We start from the raw sequence: 6,243 nt of genomic DNA, 5'->3' as shown, positions 1-6,243 counted from the left end.
TACTGACAATAACCACACCAGCAATGCCAGTATAAGACAGCTTTAATAAATTAATATGTACACTAAGAGGTCTTGTCTCTCTGCAAGACGAACCTGGAAGGCTAGACTGTAGCTCTGGACAGCTTTATATACAAGGTCACCGGGATGACCCTTGGTGACCTAGTGGTGTAATTACATATCACCGCAGTATCATCCGCAAATTTGGCCACAAAACCATTTATACCACAATCCAAATCATTAATATAAATTATAAATAGCAGTGGCCCCAATACTGACCCCTGTGGAACACCACTAGTTACAGGCAGCCATCCAGAATGAGAACCCTTAATATCAACCCTTTGCTTCCTGCCTATCAGCCACTTCTCTATCCCTTTTAATAACTTCCCTGTAATTCCACAGGCCCTTATCTTATTTAGCAGCCTAATATGTACAACCTTATCGAAAGCCTTTTGAAGGTCTAAATAGATAACATCCACAACCTCTCCTTTGTCTATCCTACTTGGGATTTCTTCAAAAAACTCTAATAGGTTGGTCAGGCAGGATCTACCCTTTAGAAAACCATGCTGACTTGGATCTATCCTGTCATGCATCTCTAGGTATTTCATCACCTCATCCTTGAGGATCGACTCTTTCCAACCACCAACGTCTTGAGGTGTGTGTGATATTTTCATGGAACAGCCATATTGCTTTGTATCCTGCACAGCATTCCAAGTTTCCAGATGCCTCTACATCTGTAAGTACAGTTTGAGGGTGACCACTAGAAGACAAGAGATGGCTGATGCAGTTATGGCTGAAGGCACTAATTCAAATCCAGACCATATTCTATAATGAATCTCATAAAATATCAGATGTGTGATTGGTCAATCTTTCAAAATGATAGTGTCTAGAGGGCCAAGAACTTCAAATTCCTGGGTGTCATCATCTCCAAGGATCTCTCCTGGAGCTTGCATGTTGATACAATCACAAAGAAGGCTAGCCAAAGGCTATATGTTGTGAGGTGTCCGAGAAGGTTCAGTATGTCACTGAAGACTCTCATAAACTTCTACAGGTGTACCATGGAGAGCATTCTGGCTGGTTGCATCACTGCCTGGTATGGAGGCGCTAACTCTCAGGACAAGAATAAACTCCAGAGGATTGTTAACTCAGTCTGTGACATCACAGACACCAGATTTCACTCCATTGAGGATATCGACATGAGGCAGTGTCTTAAAAAAAGCACCCTCTATCCTCAAACACCCCCACTACCCAGGCCATAACCTCTTCACTGTGCTACCATTGAGGAAAAGGTACAGGACCCTAAAGATGAGCAGTCGGAGGCACAAGGACAGCTTCTTCCTCTGCTGCCATCAGATTCCCAAATAATCAATGAACCGACAACACTGCCTTTCTTTTCAAGCTCTATTATTGCTACTTTTATTTTTTTTATATAGTAATGTTGTAAGATCGGTATAATATGAATGTTTACACTGTGATGCTGACACAAAACACTGAATTTCATGACTTGTTTATGGCAATAAATTCTGATTTTTGATTCTGAATGTTCTTGAATAAACCTGAAAGTACTCTTCAGTACAGATCAGTTGGATATCTGAAATTGTCAAGGTGTGATGCATTCTGTTTAATATTTTATGGGAGCAAGGTAGAGTACAAACTGTAGACTTTTTATACCTCAATGGGTTTGTCTTTGAGAGGTACTTGCAAGATGTAACTAGTATTTGGGATTAAATGAAGCCTCCAAAAATTACCAGAGAGTGCACCTGAATCCATAAGGAATCCCACTGCTGCAGATCAATGTGGAGCTTAACATCATCTTTAAGGAGTTGGATGAGGGTAATGTCATGAAGATAGAGCATCCAATCAGTTTCTCTGCAAGTGGAATTATTTGGTTTCAAATACAAGACTGTTAATATTGAGCTTGATTATATTTATTCAATTAACAATGAAAAGGAAAGGTTATCTATTATTTTGGACATTACTGCTTATGGGTATTTGTTTGACTCACACTGGTTGAATAGTCTTTTACGTCACAATAGAGACATTGTAAAACATTTCATTGATTGGAGGGAGTTTTTGGAAATGGACTCCGATTATCCGAAATGGTCAGGATAAACAATTTTTTTGGTTAACTTGTCATTTTTTTTAAAAACAGCCCAGCAGCAACAGCAAATCACTTCTATCAATGTTTAAACAACAACGAACAATAAGAGAAGGCTTTTTAAGCATTAAAATAATGTTTAATTCTCACCAAAAAAAATGCTGGATGCTGCCGATCACTGACACCTCCCCACTGAGGCCTTATTTGTCCTAAGAGCCCAAGGTCTGCACTGCCGCTGGCAGCCCGACACCTCCAGTCAGTTCGGCTCTGAAAAAAAATTTGGTAAATGAGGATTTCTGATTTGTTTCCGATATAAAAATTATGAAAGGAATAGATAGACTTGACAAACAGACTCTTTCCCCTGAGGGCAGGGGAGGTTGGAACAAGAGGCCATGAGTTAAGGGTAAAGGGGGCAACACTTTAGGAGAAATATTAGAAGTGGCTTTTTCACTCAGCAAGTGGTGGCAGAATGGAATGATCTTCCGAATGAGATAGTTGCGGCAGGTTCCCTTCTGTCATTTAAGAGAAGGTTGTATGTGTACATGGAGGTGAGGGGGTTGGAAGGTTATTGGCGGAGAGCGGGAGGTTTGAGCTTGAGGAGTCATTCTAGTGAACAGGTGCGGACTCGAAAGGCCAACATGGCCTGTTTCCGCTCCGTAAACCATGACGTGGACATTACCCCTCCATAAATCTTCATCCGCGAAGCCAAGCCAAAGAAGAAGAAATATAACATATTACAGCACGGAAAAAGGCCAATTTGGCCCTTCTAGTCTGCACTGAAAATTTAAATTTTTTGGATAAAAGAGGCTTTCGGAGAATCCGATTTTGGATAATAGGTGTTGAATTGTATGTTTGCATGTGTGTGTGCATGTGAATTGTAGTGATTTGTTTAGAGGGGCAGGTTTGATGGTGCATAATTCCATGTTAATTTCATACCATTATTTGTCTATCAAATATAAGGTCAATGAAAGGGGAGAGTAAATAACAGGAATTTTAGGAGAATTAATGCACAGCAGGATCTTGGGATGCTTCCATAGCTTCCCAAAAGTGGCAACACAAGTAGATGAGGTAGTAAAAAGGCCTATAGCATGCTTGCCTTCATCAGAGAGCTACCCTTCTTAGCCCTCTACTTCATCACTTCTCAGCTTCCATCTCTTCTAGTCTACCACCTGTATCACCTATTAACTATTTCCTGTGCTCCTCCCCTTCCTCCCTCCTCTCCTCTCCCCCTCCCCTACCTTATTATTCAGGCATCTACCTGGTTTTCCAGATTCTAATCAAAGGGCTAGGGCCCAAAACCTTGACTACCTTTTACTTCCGATGGATGCTTCATGACCTGGTGTTTCTCCAGCAGTTTTGTGTACTTCATTGAGTGTAAGTATTGGGAATTTATGTTGGAGCTGCATAAAATTTTAGTTGGGCCACATTTAGAATACTGCATAATGTGCAGTTCTGGTTGCCATGGTAAAGGAAGAATGTGAAGGCTTCGGAACTTGAGCAGAAGTGATTCACCAGGATGGATGGTGCCTGGCCCATTGAGTCCCTCGAGCTTCCCATTGTTTACTCAAGGTTCTAGCATCAGTAGCTTTTGTGTTTCACCAGGATGTTGCCTGGATTGCAGAGTATTGGCTAAATGGAGAGGCTGGACAAATCTGGATTGTTTTCTCTGGAGTCTCAGAGGCTGATAATAGTTATAAAATTACGAGGCATGATAGGGTAGGTAGTGAGAGTTCTTTTCCCCGGAACAAAAATATCAAATACCAGAAGGTGAAAACGGAAAAGTTTAATGGAGATATTTAAGTTCTTTACATAGAGGATGGTCGGTGCCTGGGATGCATTTAAAAGACATTTATGTAGGAACATCACCTTGCAGGAAATGGAATGATATAGAAGACATGCAGGCAGATGGAATTCATTTAACTTGGACGTGGTGGGCTTGAGGGCCTGTTCCTGTGCTGCACCATTCTTTGTTTTATTTAAATCACACAGATAGTTGCAATGTGTTGGTAGCAATCCCGACCTAACTACCAAATCCCGTGAAATGCTTTATTCCTAAAGTGTGGCATGATATTCACAATTTTAAATTGCTCAAACCAATTTAATTAAAGATGGATTATTTCATCTGTTTTCTTAATTTCAGCAACTCATGAAATCCTTCAAATTTTATCAGTTGAGCTTTGAAGATGTCAGATAAGAACTCGTAGAACTGAATTTCTTTTAGTGGCTGTGTGGAACTTGGCCAAAATGAGGCGGTCTTGGCTCTTGCAGATAAGAAGGATGCGAGGCAAATATTTGTTTTGCCTCTTGGCGTTCCTTTCCTTTCCTCAGTCTATATAAAACCACTGAAGTCCTGAGATAAATAATCTTGCGATTTTGTTACCTCATTCTTTCTTAAGAAGTTATTAAAGTAATGGATAAATCAAGTGAAATAAGTAAAAACCCAAAAGTTAATGGAAGCCCAGGGCAAATAAAGATAGAGTTAGAGGAGGTCAGATTGCAGATTGCAAATCCATTTCTGTGCTCACTTATCACGTCATCTCATTTCTTTCAGCATTTTAAAGGATGAAGTGTGAGAGCACATCGAGAGATGGGGAGATCTAGCCTATTGAAGCAGGTTGATCTCATCATTACACTATCCTGTACAATGCTCCCAAGCCCTGCCAGATGCACCACCTGGCTTTATAGTGACAATGGCTCATGGAATTTGTCATTGCGATTTAAATAAATGGAGAATGGCTCGCAAAGATACACATGACTCCCTGGGTCGCGCGCCCCTTTTTCCAAATAAGGAAGCCTTCACTGCTGCCTAGCTCAGGCCTTGATTGAAAACACCAGCATCATACTCAAAATTCTTCCCTTTACCAGCAAAGGCTGTTCAAATTAAAATGAGTGTTCACCTCACTCAGGTGAAGGTTAATATTTGGGCCCATCAGAATGACAGTAGGGTTAGAGGGAATGCCCTCCCTCCATTTCCTCTCCTCCTATCCAACCATGTCTGGTTACTCTCAGAGGCAAGAGGAATTCAGAGCCCACCCGGAAAATACCATCTGTCATAAGAACATAAGAAATAGGATCAGAAATAGGCCATCCAGCCTGCTCCACCATTCAATTAGATCATGGTTGATCTGATGATAGGCTCACTTCCACCTAACTGTGCTTTCCCCATATCCTTTAGTAACTTTACCATGTAAAAATCCAACAATATCTTAAATATATTTACTGATGTAGCCACCACTGCTTCAAGGGATAGCAAATCCCACAGATTTACCACCTTCTAGGAAAAGCAGTTCCTCCTCACCTCTGTCCTAAATCTACTACCCTGAATCTTAGGTTATGACCCCAAGTTTTAGTCTTACCTATTTCTATCTTATCTATGCTTTTCATAATTTTATGTTTCTATAAAATCCCCTCTCATTCTTATAAATTTCAGTGAGTGTTGTCCCAGACCACTCAATCTCTCCTTGTAGGCTTACCCCTTCATCTCTGGAATCAAACTGGTGAACTTCCTCTGCATCACCTCCAAAGTCAGTACATTCTTCCTCATATAAGGAGTCCAGAACTGCATGGAATATTCCAGATGCAGCCTCACCGGTACCTTGTACAGTTATGGCATAACCTCCCTGCTGCTAAATTCAATCGCTCTAGCAATGAAGACCATCATTCCAATTGCCTTCTTGATAGCCTGCTGTACCAGCAAACCAACCTTTTGTGATTTATTCACAAACACTCCCTAGTCATTCTGTTTGGCTGCTTGAATAATAATCTAATCTTCTAACCTTACATTTACCAACACTGTACTCCATCTGCTGGACCCTTGCCCATTCACTTACCCTATCTATATCTCTCTGCAAACTCTCCATATCCTATGCACAATTTGCTTTTCCACTCAGTTTAGTATCATCAACAAACAGATACACTACACTCTGTCCGTCATCCGTCCCCCCCTTACAGATTGTGAACAGTTGAAGGCCCTGCGGCACCCTGCTCACTTATAGTTGCCAAACAGAAAAACACCCCTGTATCCTCAATGTCTGCTTTCTATTGGCTAACCAATTGTCTACTCATGCTAATGCATCACTTGCAGGACTATGCATCCTTATCTTCTGTATCTTCTTTTATATGGAATCTTATTGAACACCTTTTGAAAA

At 40.9% G+C, this 6,243-nt stretch overlaps 1 long non-coding RNA gene across 1 annotated transcript; it reads right to left on the bottom strand.

Moving 5' to 3' along the window:
- Positions 1–1,482: 1,482 nt before the first annotated feature.
- Positions 1,483–3,555, bottom strand: LOC138756270 (uncharacterized). The gene is made up of 3 exons (XR_011352934.1): positions 3,404–3,555; positions 2,246–2,362; positions 1,483–1,866 (listed from the first exon to the last, which is right to left on the bottom strand). It is a non-coding gene; the product is annotated as an uncharacterized lncRNA (long non-coding RNA).
- Positions 3,556–6,243: the final 2,688 nt, after the last annotated feature.

This window comes from Narcine bancroftii, chromosome 3 (assembly GCF_036971445.1).
Source record: "Narcine bancroftii isolate sNarBan1 chromosome 3, sNarBan1.hap1, whole genome shotgun sequence".
Classification (NCBI taxonomy): Eukaryota; Metazoa; Chordata; class Chondrichthyes; order Torpediniformes; family Narcinidae; genus Narcine; species Narcine bancroftii.
This window is presented reverse-complemented; position numbering and strand designations above follow the sequence as displayed.